This window comes from Dendrobates tinctorius, unplaced genomic scaffold, assembly GCF_039654945.1.
Source record: "Dendrobates tinctorius isolate UK_male_01 unplaced genomic scaffold, ASM3965494v1 ptg000083l, whole genome shotgun sequence".
NCBI lineage: Eukaryota > Metazoa > Chordata > Amphibia > Anura > Dendrobatidae > Dendrobates > Dendrobates tinctorius.
In genome coordinates this window covers 37,396,884-37,413,645 of record NW_027361751.1, presented here as the reverse complement: position 1 = coordinate 37,413,645, position 16,762 = coordinate 37,396,884, and positions in this window count along the sequence as shown.

Sequence of the window (16,762 nt, the reverse complement as noted above, 5' to 3'; positions counted from 1 at the left end):
AGGGTTGTAAAGCTTGATGTAATACATTAGGGGGATAGCCTCTCTCCCTAAATTTCTGAAACATCTCCTCCCTTCTCACATCATTAGTAACTGGATCCGTGACAATGCGTTCTAATCTTTTGAATTGAGAACGTGGTATGGATTTCTTTGTGGATGGTGGGTGAAGACTCTGGAAATGAAGTAGACTGTTACGGTCTGTAGGTTTTATATATAGATCTGTACTGAGTACCCCCTCTCCATCCTTGATAATCATGGTATCAAGAAAACTGACTCTGTATGAGTCCATAGTAATAGTGAATCTAAGGCCCGGCCAGGCTTGATTCAGTGTGGCAAAGAAATCTTCCAATGTGTCAGGTGGACCTGTCCAAATGCAGAACACGTCATCAATGAATCGTTTCCACATAATGCAATGTGTCATATAGCGGGGATCAGGATACACCACCTCATCTTCGAAGGTGGCCATATATGTATTAGCATATGGGGGCGCTACGTTAGACCCCATTGCGGTCCCTTTCGCCTGTAGGTAGAATGTCTCCTCAAAAAGAAAGTGGTTTTTGGTGAGAACCACTGTGAGTAATTCGAGGCACATATCGATCATATCATGGTGAAGGCCCGACCGTGTCAGCAATTGTCTTACACATTGAATTCCCTGGTTATGGGGAATGGACGTGTAAAGATCTTTGACGTCAAAAGAGACCAAAATGGACTCTTTGGGTATGGTACCAATGTCCTTAATAGCGTCGAGAAAATCACCCGTATCAAGTAGAAAGGATTGTGCTTTCCGTGTCAATGGGGTTAATATCTTCTCCAAGAAGATTGATATGGGAGATAAGATCGATTCAGAAGACGCTACAATGGGTCGGCCCGGGGGGCATTCTAAACTCTTATGTACCTTCGGAAGCATGTAAAATACCGGTATAATAGGATGTGTTTTTATCAGGTATTCTTTTGTTTTGGAGTCTATGACTCCCTTTTCATGATAAGTAGTGAGAATGTTGGATATGATGTCACTAATCTCTCTTGTTGGGTCGTGTCCTAATTTGATATAGACTGATTCGTCGCCAAGTTGGCGAAGGGCTTCCCTGATGTAATCAGTCTTATCCATCACAACTATAGCCCCACCTTTATCAGCAGGTTTGATGATAATGTTATTGTCGCTACGTAGGGACTGTAGGGCCTGAAAGTCTAAGTTAGTTAGATTGGAGGGGAAGTGTAGTAAACCATTATCAGTATCTCGACGGATTTTTGAGAATGCCTTCCCCACAAATTCAATGAAGGATTCAACAGCATGGGAGCTCTGTGGCGGTCTATAGGAGCTTTTATTCCGGAGGCCCAGATCTTTTATAGAAATCAGGGGTTGTCCCTCGGAGGGAGTGGGGTCACCACTCCGAACACTCATGGCAAAATGTGTAAGTAGTCTAATGCAACGAAAGAAGCGCTGTAATTCCATGTCAAGATCAAAGGTACTTAGCTTGAAGGATGGGCAGAAAGACAGACCCTTCTGTAAAAGGTTGTATTCTGCAATGCCAAGGGACCTTGAAGAAATATTGATGACTAACGAGCTTGTACCTGAGACCGTGTCACTCTGTAGAAGTCTGGACCTCTTCCTTCGTTGGCTACGGCGTGGCCTCTTCTTCTTGGACGTCGTCTGCGTTGGTCCAAAAAATGAGGTGGACCTAGGTGAGTGTCTCTCCTTTCAGTCTCAGAGCCTGAGGTGCAAGATTCATTAGAAGAGCGATACTCAAACCTGGAGGAGTCAGAGCGGGGAAAATTGTTAACACGCCAGTGATATACTCTATTGTTATCATAATCCTCAAGGTCCCTTTGAAACTTGATTCTTTTTCTGTTTTCCGTATCCCTCTTATGTTGGTCAGTGACAATCTGAATTTTGGATTTTAAAGCGCTCAGTTCATCTGCTGTGCTGGAAGATGATAATTGTGATTCAATGTTCTGTATCGTATCTTTTGAAGAGGTAATGGCACCCTGCAGGTGTTCAACAGTCAAAGTCATTAAATCAAATGAACATTTGTTCAAAATCTGTTCAAACTTCTGACAGAAAACAGAGGAATCACTAAAGAGGGTTGGTCGTAATGGAACTCTAAGACCCCTTGGGATGCGATTGACTCGAAGATATTCGGTCAATGTGGCACAATGTAGTTCGAGATTAATTAGATGTCGTGACTCACGCTCCAGATCTCTTCCTCTCGTTTCTCTCGGTGGAGCCTTGAGGAAATCACTAGAAAAATTTGTCTTAGACAAAATTGCATTAGTTTCTTCTTGATTGTAGGAAAAAATCAATGAAGACATAGTATACAGCGTGCACACGTAAAGGTAAGTGACTATAGATATGTATACCGTGGCACAGCTGAAATGGTGCACAAAAAAGGTTCCCACACCAGAGAATATATAAAAAATAAATTTTTGGCACTCAACTTGAAATGATTGGTAGAATTTTATTCGCAGTCATAATAGACGTTTCGGTCAATTCATTCTGACCTTTCTCAATATACTGCAACGGTACAGAAGTTGAAAAGAATATATAATAACAATAAATCAAAACTATGAACAATAATGTATGATCATCACATCAAGAAATAAAGACATCAAAATCATGTGCATGAGTGGTGGGAAGACCTAGATATAAAATGTGAACAAGAGGTAAAAGTCACAGAAAACGAAAAAAAGGAGGGGGGGGAAATAAAGTATGAAACATACCCGACTGCTCTTGAGATGTAGAGAAAAATTGTGTGGCAGATATCTAGATTTAAACATATGTTCATGTCAGTCAAAACAAGAAACCGGGGTGAGGTAAATATGTTCAGTATATGGGATCACTTACATAAAGGTATAACAGGGAGCAAAAGGGTCCGTGAATCGATTGCCTACGGTCCGAATGAGGCCTAAGTCGATATGAAAAAATAAGCCTTATTATATGTTGACTATGGTAGGAGCATCGGTTTAAGTATATATAGCAATCTGTGTATGAGGAAAATAACCAACCTGTGGTATATCATACAAAATTTCGTATGTCCTGCGACATGGGTCACTGGTATAAATGTACCTAGGCAATAAATAAGGTGTGAATAGATCTCTCCAGATCATACATTGATTGTTGAAAAATATATATATATATACAGAGGATATATAGTGAAAACCGTACCATATATGTCTCTATATGCAGGGTGATGGGACCCGGACCATAAATACACTAGAGATAAGTCTGTATGTCCCTGATCATGATATCCTTGTAAGTACTTGTCAATTCAAATCTGTATTGCCCCGTAATTTCCTTTTTCTATCTGAAACCATGATCAAAAAATACGTCTTAGATGTCTGGCTTTCAGCCAGAATAATTCATAAATATCTGACATTCAGCGTAAAAGAGCATGTCCCAAGAAAAATGTGTACCCACCATCAATGAACTTGGTAATGAGGCCCGGGTCCAGAACTCTGATTACCAATGCGGTCTATATAAGAGAATGTGGGTCAAAATGCGTCCCTACTGAAGGAATGACAATATATGAAAAGGTAAACTAGTGAGGTCCCTTACCAGTAGTAGATAGTAGTGTCTCCTGCCACAATGTAACTCGGCATCCACCGCTTGTTCATGGGCAAGGTGACAGTGAAAGGCGCTCATTTTTAAACATTAGGGGCGGGACTAACAATCCGGCCGTAAAACCGGAAGTACGTCACCGGAAGTGACGTCGCGCTATGTGATAGTGTCAAATGACACTCGAAAGGGAATATAAACATGAGATCCCTCATGATAAGTAGTGTACATGGCACAATGGCACAAACACAGACAAAGGAGTGTATGAGAAATGTTATTTATTGGGAAGAATACGATATTTAGAGCAAACTATAATGTATATATAAGGCAGCGGGTAAGGAGATAGGAGAAATAGAAAAACGAGATGAGGAGAGGTCAGGGATCCAGAAGGAAGGGTCGGGACGTGACAAATTGCATGTTGTCTATTCAATAGCGACGGCTCTGTAAAAGACAAAACTGTATGTCAATGAACATATATAAAAAAAGGGGATATGTATAAATGACTACATAGTAGTAGTATATCAGTGTTTCCAATGTATAATATATATGCTGCAGAATATACCTGGTAAAACACAAAACTATGCATTACCCATGAGTTAAGTATCTATAACGTCCTCACATCGGTGAATACGATCTTTTGTCCTTTATTTGAACTTATAACAATGTGGTATCTTCATTATTTGCAAATCCCTAACGGACTTATTTCACCGATCTCCTTACCCGCTGCCTTATATATACATTATAGTTTGCTCTAAATATCGTATTCTTCCCAATAAATAACATTTCTCATACACTCCTTTGTCTGTGTTTGTGCCATTGTGCCATGTACACTACTTATCATGAGGGATCTCATGTTTATATTCCCTTTCGAGTGTCATTTGACACTATCACATAGCGCGACGTCACTTCCGGTGACGTACTTCCGGTTTTACGGCCGGATTGTTAGTCCCGCCCCTAATGTTTAAAAATGAGCGCCTTTCACTGTCACCTTGCCCATGAACAAGCGGTGGATGCCGAGTTACATTGTGGCAGGAGACACTACTATCTACTACTGGTAAGGGACCTCACTAGTTTACCTTTTCATATATTGTCATTCCTTCAGTAGGGACGCATTTTGACCCACATTCTCTTATATAGACCGCATTGGTAATCAGAGTTCTGGACCCGGGCCTCATTACCAAGTTCATTGATGGTGGGTACACATTTTTCTTGGGACATGCTCTTTTACGCTGAATGTCAGATATTTATGACTTATTCTGGCTGAAAGCCAGACATCTAAGACGTATTTTTTGATCATGGTTTCAGATAGAAAAAGGAAATTACGGGGCAATACAGATTTGAATTGACAAGTACTTACAAGGATATCATGATCAGGGACATACAGACTTATCTCTAGTGTATTTATGGTCCGGGTCCCATCACCCTGCATATAGAGACATATATGGTACGGTTTTCACTATATATCCTCTGTATATATATATATATATTTTTCAACAATCAATGTATGATCTGGAGAGATCTATTCACACCTTATTTATTGCCTAGGTACATTTATACCAGTGACCCATGTCGCAGGACATACGAAATTTTGTATGATATACCACAGGTTGGTTATTTTCCTCATACACAGATTGCTATATATACTTAAACCGATGCTCCTACCATAGTCAACATATAATAAGGCTTATTTTTTCATATCGACTTAGGCCTCATTCGGACCGTAGGCAATCGATTCACGGACCCTTTTGCTCCCTGTTATACCTTTATGTAAGTGATCCCATATACTGAACATATTTACTTCACCCCGGTTTCTTGTTTTGACTGACATGAACATATGTTTAAATCTAGATATCTGCCACACAATTTTTCTCTACATCTCAAGAGCAGTCGGGTATGTTTCATACTTTATTTCCCCCCCCTCCTTTTTTTCGTTTTCTGTGACTTTTACCTCTTGTTCACATTTTATATCTAGGTCTTCCCACCACTCATGCACATGATTTTGATGTCTTTATTTCTTGATGTGATGATCATACATTATTGTTCATAGTTTTGATTTATTGTTATTATATATTCTTTTCAACTTCTGTACCGTTGCAGTATATTGAGAAAGGTCAGAATGAATTGACCGAAACGTCTATTATGACTGCGAATAAAATTCTACCAATCATTTCAAGTTGAGTGCCAAAAATTTATTTTTTATATATTCTCTGAGAGACAGGCATATCAGAGATGAAATCCATTGAAATATGGGTCCATGGCCTCCTGGGGACCGGCAAAGGCATCAACAACCCACTAGAGCGAGAACAAGGTTTAGACCGGGAGCAAGTCCCACAGGACTGCACAAAATTCCTGACATCACGAGACAAGGCGGGCCACCAAAAAGACTGACTCACCAGATCTCTACTACCAAAAATACCTGGATGACCAGCCAATGCAGAGCAATGAACTTCAGACATCACTCTCTTCTTCCACTGGTCAGGAACATACAACTTTCCACTGGGACAACGCTCAGGTTTGTCCTCCTGGAACTTTTCCAGAGCACGTCTCAAATCGGGCGAGATGGCAGAAAGAACTACCCCTTCGCCTAAGATGGTAGCAGGCTTGGTCACCACAGGAGAATCAGCAAAGAAGCTCCTAGAGAGGGCGTCTGCCTTGACATTATTAGTGCCAGGAAGAAAAGAGACCACAAAATCAAAACGTGTAAAAAACAAGGCCCACCTAGCCTGTCTAGGGTTCAAGCGTTTGGCCGACTACAGGTAAATCAAATTCTTGTGGTCAGTGAGGACCATGACTTGGTGTTTAGCTCCCTCCAACCAATGTCTCCACTCCTCAAATGCCCATTTCATGGCTAACAGTTCCCGATTCCCCACATCATAGTTACGTTCAGATGGAGAGAACTTTCGGGAAAAGAAAGCTCAGGGATTCATTTTAGATGTTACAGGATCCTTTTGGGACAAAACAGCTCCTGCACCAATCTCATAAGCGTCCACCTGTACCTGGAACGGGAGTGAGACATCAGGTTGCCGCAAAACCGGGGCAGAAGTGAACCTTCGTTTCAGCTCCTGGAAGGAAGAAACAGCCTCCGGAGACCAATTCAACACATCAGCACCCTTTTTAGTCAGATCAGTCAATGGCTTGGCAATACTAGAAAATTTTGCTATAAATTTCCGATAAAAATTAGCAAAACCCAAAAACTTCTGGAGGGCCTTCAAAGAAGTGGGCTGAACCCAATCATAAATGGCCTGTACCTTGGCCGGGTCCATTTCAATAGTTGACGGAGACAAAATAAATCCCAAAAAAGAAATCCTCTGTACCCCAAAATTGATTTCGATCCCTTGACATACAGGGAATTCTACCTCAAGATCCGGAACACAGTCCGAACATGTTCCACATGAGAATCCCAATCCTTGGAGAAGATCAAAATATCATCCAGATAGATAATCAAAAATTTATCCACAAAGTCTCGGAAAATGTCGTTCATGAAGCACTGGAAGACAGAAGAGGCATTAGTGAGCCCAAAAGGCATCACCAGGTACTCAAAATGTCCCTCCGGAGTATTAAACGCCATCTTCCATTCATGCCCATGCTTAATGCGGATAAGATTATACGCCCCCCTGAGGTCAAGCTTGGTAAACCAGCAAGCACCTTTAACTCTGGAGAATGGATCCGAAATCAGGGGTAACAGATACTGATATTTAATAGTAATTTTGTTGAGGGCACGATAATCAATACAAGGCCTTAATGAACCATCCTTTTTGGCCACGAAAAAAAAAACGGCACCTAAGGGTGAAGAGGATGGTCTAATATGACCCTTCTCCAACACCTCCTTAATATAGGATTGCACAGCCTCATGCTCGGGTACAGATAAATTGAAGAGCCGACCCTTAGGAAATTTACACCCCGGGCTCAGTTCAATTGCACAGTCATAACTCCCATGAGGAGGCAAAGACGCAGACTCATTCTCACTAAATACATCATAAAAGCCCGCCAAATAGTCAGGAACATCATGCGACTGAGGAGAGGTGGAAAAAACCGGAGCCTCACTAAGGGCACACAGACAACCCCAACTCACCACAGACACAGATTTCCAATCCAAAACTGGATTATGAATTTGCAACCAGGGAAACCCCATAACAATCGTATCATGCAAATTATGCAACACCAAAAATCTGCAATTTTCTTGATGGTCTGGGGCGACCCGCATTACCACCTGGGTCCAAAACTGAGGTTTATTTTTCGCCAAAGGAGTAGCATCAATCCCCCTCAAAGGGATAGGCGTCCGCAGAGGTGTCATCGGAAATCCACAACGTTTAGCAAAATCCAAGTCCATTAGATTCAGGTCTGCTCCCGAATCCACAAAAGCCTTGGCGGAAAATGTGGACAGGGAGCAGATCAGAGTAATTGCCAGAAGAAACTTAGGTTGAACACCACCCACAGAAAACGTGTGCAAAACGTTTCTCTCGTTTAGGACAGACAGAAATAATATGCGAGGCATCTCCACAAAAAAAAAACACAGCTTATTACGCCTTCTGAACTCCTGACGTTGCTCCCTGGACAAAACTCTATCACATTGCATAGGTTCAGACACTTGTTCAACAGGTGGCAACACCTCTCGTGCAGTCCTGCGTTCACGTAAACGCCGATCAACCTGAATGGCTAATGACAGAATCGTCAAGACCAGAGGGAACAGGAAATACCACCATAGTATCTTTTACGGCTTCTGACAAACCCTTCCAAAAGAGAGCTGCCAAGGCATTATCATTCAAGGTAGTAAGGACCTCCCACTTTCGGAATTTTTGACAGTACAATTCTGCAGAATCTCGACCCTGGTTCAATGCCAACAGGGTCGTCATACAACAACCCCAAGGCTTGAAAAAATGCGTTCACATTAGTCAGAATAGGATCATCTGGTTTCAAAGAAAACGCCCAATTCTGGGGATTGCCACGCAGCAAAGAGATGACAATTTTAACCTGCTGCGCGGAGCTCCCTGACGAGTTAGGCTTCAAGGCAAAAAATAATTTACAATTATTTTTGAAATTCAAAAATTTAGACCGATCCCCAAAAAACACATCAGGAGTAGGGATCTTTGGTTCAGCAGCATGTGAATGAGCAAGGTAGGCGGAAATTCCCCGCACTTCAGCAGCGAGCTGCTCCACACGATCAGACAATTGCTTTATCTCCATTGAGAGAAGAAAAAAAAAATTCCCCCTACGGCCTCAGAGATATAGTGGAAAGAATATACACACTTTTTTTTTTTTTTACAATTCTTTCCTGCTATTGAGTACCCTAGGATCTGCGGTATGGCGGGTGATTCTGTTATGAATGAGTCACCGTAGGAGGCAAAAACAGAAATACTAGCTAAGTCCAGAAAACCAGAGAAGTTGGCAGCTATCGGATTGCAGACCCCTGAACCTAACAACAACAACTAGCAGTAGCCGTGGAGGGCTCCTACGGTGCTCTAGACCCCTCGATCACAGCTGGAGAACTACACAGCCCAAAGACAGAAAGGGAAATCTAAACTGCCCCAGAGCAGACCCCAAAGCAATAGGCAGCCCCCAACATATAATGACGGTGAAGCAAGATGAAAAATCAGTCACACAGATAGAAAGATAGGCTGAGCAAATGATGGGGCCCAAGCTAACTAAATAGGACAGAATAGAAAAGCTGCTGTCTGCAATCCGCCAAAACCCTCTCAAAAACAAGAGCCAACAGACTGATAGGGAAAAAAGCCCTGAAGACGCTAGGCTTCAAAAAGGCTATATCAGTACTCAGGTATTATCTGAAGACAGAGCAAAAAGGAATTCAGCTCACCCAGCAGGGAAAGGCAGAAATCCAGAAAAACAAGGCAAAAACAAAACCAAAACACAAATGCAAAAAGTAGAGCAGAAAACTTAGCTTTTGAGGAGCAGGAATCAGACTGGTCTCCAAGAATCCCTCAGAGTAATCACCCGCAAGGCAGAAGGGCGTCGGCTGCCTTATATCCAGTAAGCAATCCCAGTCACCCAGTCATCATCATTCTGCTCAGGTGCTTTGTAATCAGCCTCACTACCTTCCTTCACCAGAAGAGGGAGTTCATCAGACCTCAAAGGTGAAGGGGAAAATGAACTCACAACATCCTCCCTCTCATGTCCTGATTCTGCATTGAAGCATTACAATGAAACACTTCAAAGTGCCCTGGATGAATTTGCACCCCCTATAAATAGACCACCACAACACAGATGGTGACAACCCTGGCATACCCTGCAAACACGTTTCCTGCAGTGGTGCTCCATGTGCGCCGAACGTCTGTGGAGAAAATCCAATCTACACAAAGATTTCATCCATTATAAGTTTATGCTTAGAACATAAAACACTGCCCTTCACCTCTCCAAACAAACCTATTTCAACACCCTCCTCACCTCACTGTCCAATAACCCTAAACGTCTCTTTGACACTTTTCATTCTCTACTCAACCCAAGAGTACAGGCCCCAACCACGGAGCTCCGAGCTGACGATCTGGCCAATTACTTCAAAGAAAAAATTGACCAGATTCGACAGGAAATTATCTCCCAATCACCTCATACCATGCACTGTCCTCCCTCCCGCACTGCATCTAGCTCACTCTCTGATTTTGAACCAGTCACAGAAGAAGAAGTAAGCAGGCTCCTTGCATCTTGTCGCCCAACCACTTGCGCCAGTGACCCATTTTCGTCACATCTCCTCCAGTCCCTTTCCCCTGCTGTCACCCCTCACCTAACTAAAATATTTAACCTCTCTCTCTTCTGGTATCTTTCCCTCCTCATTTAAGCATGCCATCATATATCCACTACTTAAAAAAACATCCCTCAACCAAAACTGTGCCGCTAACTATAGACCTGTCTCTAATCTTCCCTTCATCTCTAAACTCCTGGAACGCCTGGTCCACTCCCGTCTTATCCGCTATCTCCTTGATAACTCTCTTCTCGACCCTCTCCAATCCGGTTTCCGCTCTTTACACTCTACTGAAACTGCCCTCACTAAAGTCTTTAATGATCTACTAACAGCTAAATCAAATGGTCATTACTCCATGCTAATTCTCTTGGATCTCTCTGCAGCATTCGACACTGTGGATCATCAGCTCCTCACTATGCTCCGTTCCATTGACCTCAAGGACACCGTTCTCTCCTGGTTCTCCTCCTATCTCTCTGACCACTCCTTTACTGTATCTTTTGCTGGTTCCTCCTCCTCTCACCTTCCCCTTACTGTTGGGGTTCCTCAAGGATCGGTTCTAGGCCCCTCCTCTTCTCCTTGTACACTGTCCCTATTGGTCAAACAATCAGTAGATTTGGTTTCCAGTACCATCTCTATGCTGATGACACCCAATTATACGCTTCTTCTCCTGACATCACGCCAGCCTTTCTAGAAAACACTGGCGATTGTCTAAACTGTTGTGAGTTCATTTTCCCCTTCACCGTCGATGTCTGATGAACTTCCTCTTCTGGTGAAGGAAGGTAGTGAGGCTGATTACCAAACACCTGGTCTGGTAGATGATGACTGGGTAACAGGAACTTCTGACTGGATATTAGGCAGCCGACGCCCTTCTGAGTCGCTGGTGATTTCTCTGCTGGATTCTTGGAGACTAGTCTGATTCCTGCTTCCCAAAGATAAGTTTTTGCTCTGCTATTGAACTTATTAGTTTTGTTTTGTTTGCCTTGTTTTTTATAGTTCAGCCATCCCTGTCGGGGGTGTGCTGAGTTCCATTTTTGTCTCTGATCAGTTTGTCTCTTTGCTCTGTCTTCAGAATTTACCTGAGTGCTGATATAGTCATTTTGAAGTCCTAGCGACTTCAGGGCCTGTTTTTCCTATCAGACGGTTGGGACATTTTTTGGTAGGGTTTTTTACAGATTGCAGACAGCAGCTTTTCTATCCTGTCCTTTTTAGTTAGCTTGGGCCCCATCGTTTGCTCAACCTATCTTTCTATCTGTGTTAGTGTTTTCATCTTGCTTCACCGTCATTATATGTTGGGGGCTGCCTATTGCTTTGTGGTCTGCTCTGGGGCAGTTTAGATTTCCCCTTTCTTTCTTTAGGCCTATTTAGTTCTCCGGCTGTGATCGAGGGGTCTAGGGCATCGTAGGAACCCCCCACGGCTACTGTTAGTTGTTGTGGATAGGATCAGGGGTCTGCAATCCGATAACTACCAACCTCTCCGGTTTTCTGGACTTAGCTTGTATTTTTGTTTTTTCCTCCTTTGGTGACTCATTCATAACAGAATCACCAGCCATACCGCAGATCCTAGGGTACTCAATAGCAGGAAAGAATTGTAAAAAAAAAAAAAAAAAAGAGTTTGTCAGAATTTTTTTTTGTGTATATTTTTTCCTCTATGTCTCTGAGGCCGTAGGGGGAATTTTTTTTTTCTTTCTCAATGGAGATGAAGCAATTGTCTGATCGTGTGGAGCAGCTCACTGCTGAAGTGCGGGTAATTTCCGCCTATCCTGCTCATTCACATGCTGCTAAACCAAAGATCCCTACTCCTGATGTGTTTTTTGGGGATCGGTCTAAATTTTTGAATTTTAAGAATAATTGTAAATTATTTTTTGCCTTGAAGCCTAACTCGTCGGGCAGCTCCTCGCAGCAGGTTAAAATTGTCATCTCTTTGCTGCGCGGCAATCCCCAGGATTGGGCGTTTTCTTTGAAACCTGATGATCCTATTCTTACTAATGTGAATGCATTTTTTCAGGCCTTGGGGTTGTTGTATGATGAACCTAATGCTATTGATCAGGCTGAAAAGGCCCTGTTGGCATTGAGCCAGGGTCGGGATTCTGCAGAGTTGTACTGTCAAAAATTCCGAAAGTGGGAGGTCCTTACTACCTGGAATGATGGTGCCTTGGCAGCTCTCTTTCGGAAGGGTTTGTCAGAAACTGTAAAAGATGCTATGGTGGGATTTCCTGTTCCCTCTGGTCTTGATGATTCTATGTCATTAGCCATTCAGGTTGATCGGCGTTTGCGTGAACGCAAAACCGCACGAGAAGTGTTGCCACCTGTTGAACAAATGTCTGAACCTATGCAATGTGATAGAGTTTTGTCTAGGGCGCAACGTCAGGAGTTCAGAAGGCGTAATAAGCTGTGTTTCTTCTGTGGTGATGCCTCGCATATTATTTCTGTCTTCCCTAAACGAGAGAAACGTTTTGCACACACATTTGCTGTGGGTGGTGTTCAACCTAAATTTCTTCTGGCAATTACTCTGATCTGCTCCCTGTCCACATTTTCTGCTAAGGCTTTTGTGGATTCGGGAGCAGCTCTGAACCTGATGGACTTGGATTTTGCTAAACGTTGTGGATTTCCTATGACACCTCTGTGGACGCCTATCCCTTTGAGGGGTATTGATGCTACTCCTTTGGCAAAGAATAAACCTCAGTTTTGGACCCAGGTGGTAATGCGGGTCGCCCCAGACCATCAAGAGAATTGCAGATTTTTGGTGTTGCATAATTTGCATGATACCATTGTTCTGGGGTTTCCCTGGTTGCAAATCCATAATCCAGTTTTGGATTGGAAATCTGTGTCTGTGGTGAGTTGGGGTTGTCGGTGTGCCCTTAGTGATGCTCCTGTTTTCTCCACCTCTCCCCAGTCGCATGATGTTCCTGACTATTTGGCTGATTTTTATGATGTATTTAGTGAGAATGAGTCTGCGTCTTTGCCTCCTCATAGGAGTTATGACTGTGCAATTGAGATGAGCCCTGGGTGTAAATTTCCCAAGGGTCGACTTTTCAATTTATCTGTACCCAAGCATGAGGCTATGCGATCCTATATTACGGAGTCGTTGGAGAAGGGTCATATTAGACCATCCTCTTCACCCTTAGGTGCTGTTTTTTTTTCGTGGCTAAGAAAGATGGGTCTAGACAGGAGGAGGAGCGCTGAGAGATGGCTGCTCTGGCATGAGGCTCCTGAGTTTTTTAGTTTTTTTACCTCGTTTAATTGTTAATTCTCCCTTTGGTTCACTCACCATTGCGTAGCTACAGGATTCGGCAGAGCTGTGAGTAGTGTGGAGACTGCGATCAGCTGGGACCGGTGTTTTTCTGTCCTCGTGGAGCTCCGTGCCTGGATTCAGCTGGGAGAGAGTGAAGCTGCTGGCTGCCTGCCAACTTTCCTACAACTTGTACCCATTTCCAGCAAGCAGATGATCCCAGGATAGGAAACCTGGTGGAGTGTGCGGTGCTGGAGTTGTTCTGGAGATCTTGTGGTCAACGTGGAGCTGTAGGGCTACAGGATTCGGCAGAGCTGGGAGTAGTGTGGAGACTGCGACCAGCTGGGACCGGTGTCTTTCTGTCCTCGTGGAGCTCCATGCCTGGTTTCAGCTGGGAGAGAGTGAAGCTGCTGGCTGCCTGCCAACTTTCCTACAACTTGTACCCATTTCCAGCATGCAGATGATCCCGGGATAGGAAAGCTGGTGGAGTGTGCGGTGCTGGAGATGTTCTGGAGAACAGAAAAGAACAACAGAGGATGTTCTTCCTGCGTCAGCTGAAAAGATATGGTTTGTCTAAGAATCTGCTGATCTTAGTCTTTAATGCTGTCATCAGATCTGTGATTTGTTCCTCTCTGATAGTCTGGTATGGGGGAGCCACTGTGCATGACAAACTCTGCTTACAAAGGACTTTCAGAACAGCAGAGAGAATTATAGGTTCCCCCCTGCCTAAAATCCAGGATCTTTATGATAAGAGTATTCGATCCCACGCATTGAAAATTTCATCCGATCCCTCTCACCCGGGACACTCCTCATTCCAATTACTCCCTTCAGGACGTCGCTTCAGAGTCCCCAAATGCAGCACCAACCGCCATATGAACAGCTTCTATCCACTCTCTGTTCAACAATTAAATCGTCATGTGTAGACTATATACTGTATGTGTCTTGTTAGATGTTACTTGTTGTATCTGTTGTTATATATTATGTTGCCTCTTTGCCACAAAGAATTCCTTGTATATATGTAATATGTACTTGGCGATAATAAATTTGATTGATCGATTGATTGATTGTCATTAAGGCCTTGTATTGACTATCGCTCCCTCAACAAAATTACTGTTAAATATCAGTATCCGTTACCCCTGATTTCTGATCTATTCTCCAGAGTTAAAGGTGCTTGCTGGTTTACAAAGCTTGACCTCAGGGGGCGTATAATCTTATTCGCATTAAGCATGGGGATGAATGGAAGACGGCGTTTAATACTCCGGAGGGACATTTTGAGTACCTGGTGATGCCTTTTGGGCTCACTAATGCCCCTTCTGTCTTCCAGTGCTTCATGAATGATATTTTCCGAGACTTGGTGGATAAATTTTTGATCATCTCTCTGGATGATATTTTGATCTTTTCCAAGGATTGGGACTCTCATGTGGAACATGTTCGGACTGTGTTCCGGATTTTGAGGGAGAATTCCCTGTATGTCAAGGGATCGAAATGCCTTTTTGGTGTACAGAGGATTTCAATTTTGGGATTTATTTTGTCTCCGTCAACTATTGAAATGGACCCGGCCAAGGTACAGGCCATTTATGATTGGGCTCAGCCCACTTCTTTGAAGGCCCTCCAGAAGTTTTTGGGTTTTGCTAATTTTTATCGTAAATTTATAGCTAATTTTTCTGGTATTGCCAAACCATTGATGGATTTGACTAAGAAGGGTGCTGATGTGTTGAATTGGTCTCCAGAGGCTGTTTCTTCTTTTCAGGAGCTGAAGCGAAGGTTCACTTCTGCTCCGGTTTTGCGGCAACCTGATGTCTCACTCCCGTTTCAGGTAGAGGTGGACGCTTCTGAGATTGGTGCAGGAGCTGTTTTGTCCCAAAAAGATCCTGTAACATCTAAAATGAATCCCTGTGCTTTCTTTTCCCGAAAGTTCTCCCCATCCAAATGTAACTATGATGTGGGGAATCGGGAACTGTTAGCCATGAAATGGGCATTTGAGGAGTGGAGACATTGGTTGGAGGGAGCTAAACATCAAGTCGCGGTCCTTACTGACCACAAGAATTTGTTTTACCTGGAGTCAGCCAAACGCTTGAATCCTAGACAGGCTAGGTGGGCCTTGTTTTTCACATGTTTTGATTTTGTGGTCTCTTTTCTTCCAGGCACTAAGAATGTCAAGGCAGACGCCCTCTCTAGGAGTTTCTTTGCTGATTATCCTGTTGTGACCAAGCCTGCTACCATCTTAGGTGAGGGGGTAGATCTTTTCTGCCATCTCGCCCGATTTGAGATGTGCTGTGGAAGAGTTTCAGGAGGACAAACCTGAGCATTGTCCCATTGGAAAATTGTATTTTCCTGACCAGTGAAGGAAGAGAGTGATGTCTGAAGTTCATTGCTCTGCTTTGGCTGGTCATCCAGGTATTTTTGGTACTAGAGATTTGGTGAGTCGGTCTTTTTGGTGGCCCGCCTTGTCTCGTGATGTCAGGAATTTTGTGCAGTCCTGTGGGACTTGCTCTCGGTCTAAACCTTGTTCTCACTCTAGTGGGTTGTTGATGCCTTTGCCGGTGCCCAGGAGGCCATGGACCCATATTTCAATAGATTTTATCTCTGATATGTCTATCTCTCAGAGAATGACTGTTATTTGGGTGATTTGTGATAGATTCTCTAAGATGGTCCATCTTGTACCACTCCCTAAGTTGCCATCTTCCTCAGAGTTGGTGCCCTTGTTTTTGCAACAGGTGGTTCGCTTGCACGGGATTCCTGAGAGCATTGTATCTGACAGAGGAGTTCAGTTTGTGTCTAGATTTTGGAGGACTTTCTGTTCAAAGCTGGGAATTCAGTTGTCCTTCGCCTCTGCGTTTCACCCTCAGACCAATGGGCAGACGGAGAGAACAAACCAGACTTTGGAGTCGTATTTGAGATGTTTTATTTCTGCTGATCAGGATGATTGGGTTTCATTTTTGCCCTTGGCCAAATTTGCTTTAAATAATTGAGCTAGTTCTGCCACTTTGATGTCACTTTTTTTGTAACTTTGGGTTTCATCCTCGATTCTCTTCATGGCAGGTGGAGCCTTCTGCCTTCCCAGGTGTTGACACTGTGGTGGAGAGAATGCACCAGATCTGGGACCAAGTGGTGGATAAGTTGTCTCTCTCCCAGGAAAAGGCCCAGCGGTTTTCCAACCGGCATAGGACCATTGGTCCCCAGTTTAAGGTGGGTGATATGGTTTGGTTGTCATCAAAGAATATCGCTATGAAGGTGGCATCTCCAAAGTTTAAACCTAGATTTATTGGACCTTACAAGATTTTGGAGATTC